Here is a 7,029-nt window from a genome sequence, read left to right on the forward strand (position 1 = left end):
CTAAAATCTCCAACAGGAATGTGCTTCTGTTTTATATAAATTATATCTTCAACCATACATGTTTGGGCTGTTTTATGTTTTACATTTCAATAAGGGGCGCTCATTAGGAGCAGAAAACTATTTCTTGAAGTAATAGCAGTTTGACTTATAAGTTTTGGTAGTTAGATGATGAGAGGTTGCTTCGTAGAGGGATGTGTCAGATGGGTGTAGGTCACAGGACAGGAACCCTTAGAGCCTCGACGCTGGAGGTGGTGAGTGGAGTATATTGTTTTCAAACTTGTTGTTAATGTAGCACCAAATTATAACGTAAGTATGGTGGCACTGAGGTGTAAAACACAACAACAAAAAGAAAACGCAACAACAAAAGTTAGCAGTCCTTAAGTGCAAAACACATACATACAAAAAAAACCTGCAAAAGCTCCCCAAAAACCTGTGGTCCTGAGGTGCAAAACACAAAAAGAAAACACAGCTGCAAAAATGAGCAGCCCTGAAGTGCAAAACACAAATACAAAAATAAAAAAAACACAACAAAAACTTACGGTCCCGAAGTGCAAATAATAAATACAAAAAGAAGAAACACAAAAACAAAAACTGACAGTCCCGAAGTGCAAATCACGAATACAAAAAGAAAAAAACACAACAGCAACAAGTGTCACCTTTTAACCCTCGTGTTGTCCTTGGATCAAAATGACCCGCAGCTGTGTTCAACCAAGTTCTATTTTATTTTCATATTTTTTGGGATCATTGGTGACAAGGAGGCTGTGAGGGTTTCTTTAAAGAATGATGACCAATGATCCCCCCAAAAAATATAAAAATATAGAAATAAAATAGAACTTGGTTGAACACAGCTGCGGGTCATTTTGACAAGACGAGGGTTAAAAGAGACCACGACCATGCATGCACTACAAAGTTCAAGAACAGCTTTCAGTTTACTTCACCTTGGAAAGGCATTTTAGGCAAATTTTACAGATTTTATTGTTATTAGGAAAACCATAAAGTAAGTGGTAAAAACATGTAGTAGCAGTTGTTGATTGGTCAGGAGCATTATATCAAACTTAATCACACTTGTCAGCACAACATCAGCCTCTGCAGATAAATGCTGTGCATCCACACACTCAACATCTTCCTCCTGACTTGGAAAGAAAAAGACAGAATCCATTTTCACTGCCATGTGATGATGAATGGGTCCAGGTCCACCTTCAGTCATAAAACTGTGATTGCATATGTAAACATTGGTTGTTGATGCTTTTAGATGGAACAGTGACGTTTTTCTTGTTTCTCAGCAGAGTCACAGTGAAAATTTATAACTTAATCTGACACATTCCATTTCTAAAGGTAAGAAAATATCATGTAGTCTGATGAGATGAATGGCAATGGGGGACAAAATAACAGACAGCTGAAAGATGTGGGTTTTCAGGATGGAGTTATGTGCTCGAGAATCAAATAAATCAGGGTTTGAGGGATACGTTGACAGGCAGTGAGGTTGAAATGAGATGCAAGAGTGTGCTTAATATCCAGCATGCGTGCTTGTAGGTTACAAGTCCGACACCTAATTCACAACCCATCATTTTCCTGATTAATTTTCCTGTCGTCTTGTTCTTAAGAACATCTCGTCAGGCATGTGTTAATTTTATCTCACGGGGAGAGCCCCCCTTAATACCTCCACTTTAATTCTCAACGCTTCCTCTTTAAACTTTTATTCCTGTCCTCTTCAATTTAGCTGAAGGCTGGAGCAGATGGAAAGGGGCTACGAGCCGCAGTAAATGAATCGTTTTGGGAGAGTGAGACGTTAATATCAGCAGCCCCTCTTCAGAATCGCCGACCTTCGACCGCGTGGCAGCGCAGCCGCAAACCCCGAGGACAAACTCATTTCAGAAATCATCATGGAAAATCATGTTGGCCATGTGCGCGGACAGTAAAGGACAGGCTGTATTACTGAACTCCCCCGTATTCCCATAATAAAGACCACACAATAGCACGGAGGCCAATTCTCTGCTCTGCTGTTAAAATGAAGCCCTATTCAGTTTTATGTAGGCCATCTGTAAGTCTACTCAAACCTAAAAATAAAGACTGAGTGGAATAGAACATATTCATCGCTCTCAGCTCTGGCTCAGAGCTGAATTGGATCTCTGAAAGGAGAGAGCTGAGCCAGAGAAAACACAGAGTACGGCACTGTGATTGACTCAAGGCCACTGAAACTGGCTGAATCTATTATTCAGAGACATACAGGTCTGCATGGTAGAGCTGACGCTTCAGAAAAAAAAAAAAAAAAGAATCTATATTTCCAAAATGGCGTCTTGTTGCAGCTCAGTACGGAACGTTGTGATTGATCATTAGTTATTCCTCTCTACATTACAGCACCCAAATAATGTTATTCCATCTGTCATTGATCTCAGTGTTATGTATTGTGTCATGTACCAATAATAACTGTTATTTTAACTCACTGAGCCTTTGCTGTAAAGTTCTGCATAAATGACGCCAGCAGGACGTCCCGCTGCGGTGGCTGTTTTTAGTATCAGTTGATGTCATGGTTGTAGCTGAAGTACCTTTAAACATTTTGGAGCCTGAACACGTCTCAAACTGTACAATACAGTACTGCTTTACAGATGCTGTTAAGTAGACCAAAAGGAAAGAGAATGGGTTGAAAGGTCTCCAACCTTTTTTCCTCCGAGAGCTACCTGGAGAAAAATGAAACTGTCCAAGAGCTACGTGAATAAACCGCACACTGCTTTTTTGCACTTACCTCAACACATGAATACATAACCTGCCAAAATATCTACAGCTTTAATTATTTCACCCAGAAATTAACGTGTTTATGTGCCCTCTATTCAACACACTCAATACAAGTTGTACATATAGTGAAGACTTGGGTGTGGATGGTGGGAACATGTTTAAAGGTGGAGTCTACCATTCTGGGTGAAAGACTACTCATATTTAAACCCTATAACCCAACAAACAACCCCCCCGTTGGTGCTCCCTCAGATGCTCCGCCTCCCCCAAATTCATGGACTCACAATTACCAAAGCAACAATGCTAACAACTGGGCTAGATGTTCAAGCCTCATACAATGTGGAAATAAAGGTCTCTTTCTCATAAGTGAAGCAAAACAACCAAATATAATGTGTATAATTACAGAATTTTTCAGACTATAAGGCGCACTGTGAATTAACGTGTCTATGTTCACACATAAACCGCACCGGATTATAAGGCGCATTAAGCAAAACAACACAGTCCGGTAAATCAAACTCCGGGCGCGGGCTGCCTCGCATGAATGCGCTTTTAGTTTAGACATTTACATTCCTGTTACGGAGCCGATCAGGTCGTGACACAGCGTACCGTAATGCTCCATTGAGCGGAGCGGCTTCGTTGCTTACCAAAGTCGTACTTACACATTTCGACAGATTTTTGAGCGCATTGTACCACATAAAATCGATCAATAAGCACAACAAGTAACCATACATAAGGCGCACTGTCAATTTTTGAGAAAATTTAAGGATTTTAAGTGCGCTTTATAGTCCGAAAAATACGGTATATGAAATGTCCAACGAATGACATTCAAGCACATAGCATCCAAAACACAAATCTAGTGAGTTAGTTTTCTAGATTGGTTTTACAAAACTAAAAATGGCAACCCCAGATTTCCTCTTAAACAGTTCTAAATATAAAATGCTGTTGTCCACTGGCATCTATCAAATATAATTAATAATTGTATTTATATCACATTTCTTTTGACATGGAGCGAGCAAGAAAACGGCCTAAAAAGGCTAAAGTAATCCATGAGGCAACGAGAGCGGCTGGATAACTGTGAACCTACAGGGATGAGCACAAACAATCGGGAGCTGAATACACAGAGTGTTGATGGGATAATGAAACACGGGTGAGCACGAGAATTGGCTTGGAAAAAACCCCACAAGAGCAGGAAGTAAAACAAACAGACACGAGGCAAGTGATTTCAAAATAAAACAGGAGACCCAACAAACTAAAAGGCAGAGTCTTGACATTGTCATGCACAAAGTGACAGAACAGAACACAGAGCTGGATGTAGCTGGGAACCAAACAAGCAACATACAGATCAAGAGATGCACTGCTGAGATAGGTCAAAAAGAGACAGATAAGAGAGATGCAAGCACATACATTTAACATTATTGCTATTTGATGAGAACATACGTATATTTGATAGGTGTTCCTGCAATTCATTAGCCTGGTGCAAAGCAGACCCATTTTCATGAAGTGATTTTACCTACATGGAAAGGGGTCATGGCCACTCTCCATAGAGAATCGTTTGCAGTTGTTCCATCCTATTTGGCGTAGACCTCGAGTTCATTTTAACGAATCAGCATGTGTCGAAACCGGCCGACACTCCAACTGTCACCACTGCAACTTCCAACAGCACGTGTCCACCAAAGTGTTTTTTTTCCTGAATACAGCATATTTTTCAAATTGTTTAATGAACCCCAGCAGTGTGACGAGGTGCTGAACATTTATTCTGTGCTGATCGCTGAACGTCCGGCAATTTTTCCAGTTAGCGAGAGTTGAAAACTGTTAATGCTGTCTGGTCACTTTCACCAGCCGTCCAAGTGAAGGTGGGGCGGGACAAACGTGGTTAACCACCAACACTGGTCCCTGATTGGTCCGCCCTTCAGTGGCTGTGCAAGCGCTAATACGGGCAGAGTTCCCAGACTGTATTCAAAGCAAAGAAAACCAGGCTAGCAATTCACCCTAATGGTGTTTTTTTTTGTTTGTTTTTTGTCTCTCTTTTAGTGACCAGAAAGAAAGTTCATCCTTTCATTGAAGTTGAAAACATTGACCCCTGCTTTGACCAGTACGTTCTCAGTACGTCAAATACTACGGCGACACCAACAGACTTAACAAACTGGTTAAGAAGGCCGGCTCCATCATTGGCTGCAAAGTGGACAGCCTGGAAAAGGTGGTGGAGAGGAGGACGCTGAACAAACTATTATCCATATTGGATAATCCTGACCACCCTCTCCACCACCTGCTGCAGGGACAGAGGAGCACTTTCTCTAAAAGATTCCTCCAGCTCCGCTGTCACAAGGACAGATACAGGAGATCATTCCTGCCCACTGCCATAAGACTGAACAATAACTCACCTCTGGCAAAATCCATCACACAACAATAACACTGTTGTCTGTGTTTCTTGGTTGTTTATATATACATATATATATATACTGTACTGTATATACTGTGCATTTTATATTTAATATATATATTCATTACTGTTATTTTATTGCTTTTTATTATTTTATTATTATTTTATTGCTTTCCTGTATGAAAAAAATTCCCCTTGGGGATTAATAAAGTAACTACCTAACCTAACCTAACCTAACCTACTGGCTTTTTCTTAAAGCAAAGTCGTCATGGTTATGAAAAGATCCTGGTTTGGGTTACTTTAAAGAAATCCATGTTGACTTTTGCTCTATCGTGGACTTGAACTCTTGTCTCCCATGTGAGTTAGTTCTATCCAACCATCCCCAACCTCCTCCGTGTACAGACCTTTCCCCCTTTTTACTTCGTCACATGACCTTTTCCTACCTGCTTGTCACAATGCATAAGACATTAGGTACCGTGTGCGTATGTCTTATACGCCTGATGCCATGGCTGTGACAGGCTTTGACACGATCTGGAGGAGGGGCGCTCGCTGTCCTGTGGTGACTAAATTCTAGAGGAATTTTTTTTTATGTGTTGGAATTGAGCTAATTAATGGAGGCTTTAGTATAGTATTATTATACGAAGTAGTAGTGGCAGAGGTACTAGTAAAAGTAGTAGTAGCAGTGTTTTAGTCCGCCTTCAGCAGCATGTTACAGTAACTGTTACACAACAACAAGCTGAAACACAGGGGACAACAGAGGCTGCAGGCGGTGCACAGGCAGGTGTTCTCCCAGCCCGGAGCCTCAGGAGGCCACCTGGCATGCAGGAACACACACACACACACATACGCTTACACAGTTACTTTATGTAGATACACACTTACACTCAACAATGTAACTGCCTGGGATCCCAGGAGCCAGCTCACAGACGGGCCAGCTCCACAACACGGACTTTAACATACACACACAGACACACACAAACACACAACCAGTCACTGCAGAGACGACCCCTGCCCAGGTGTAATTAGTACAAAGTAGTACAACTACTGCAACAACTGGAACAGTCACTGGTCTTCAGGGAATAAAGTCTGTGGCGGCTGGTTGTAAGTTGTTCATTCACTTAAAAATAATATGTTTTGTGCTTTAAGGAAGTATGAGGATGGATCAGAACGTTCTGAGACTGTTTATGTTGCGCACAAACGGAGCGCAGTATCATGACAGGCACAGAGCAGGGGGAAGCATTAACCTTTGAAAGTATTTTATCACTTGATCAACATCAGCTCATGAGTGTCAAAAACTTAAGTTTTTGAGATGACTGGTAGGTATTTACTTTATTGACAGATCAGCCGAATCTGCGATTTCTCAACACACCTGAAATATTGTGGCAGATTATTGTGTTGTTTTTTTATTCTAATGTGAATTTTGAATCTATGGAGGTTTCGCATTTGTAAAACCAGCCCAACAACTACAAAGGGAGTTATATTTTCAATACATCATCCAATCCAGTATGATGGCAAAGCGTGAAATAGACAATCCAGTCCACTTCAGCAAAACTTGAAAAAGTAACGCCAACCATGTGTTTTAGCTATAAGTTTCATGTTCCTGTAAATAGCTCTACGCATGCAGTAGATTTCATTTTCGTCCACTACAGGAAAATGTGTAACTGTCACGCTTAGACAGGGCAGAGCTTGCATCATCACAATATAACATCAATGGGCAAAGCAGTGAAACACTAATGTGGAACTCGGAAGGAAATCTGGAAGCTTTGAAATGTTTTTGCCACATGCACCACGTGAGCAGTTTTCATTATGAGAGCGCACCATCTTGGAGTCCAGTACAGTGCATCCGGAAAGTATTCACAGCGCTTCACTTTTTCCACATTTTTTTATGTTTCAGCCTTATTCCAAGATGGATTAAATAT

The sequence above is a fragment of the Brachyistius frenatus genome, unplaced genomic scaffold (assembly GCF_029030835.1).
Source record: "Brachyistius frenatus isolate BFR_SWC_R1_liver_20210118 unplaced genomic scaffold, ASM2903083v1 Contig_3, whole genome shotgun sequence".
Lineage (NCBI taxonomy): Eukaryota > Metazoa > Chordata > Actinopteri > Embiotocidae > Brachyistius > Brachyistius frenatus.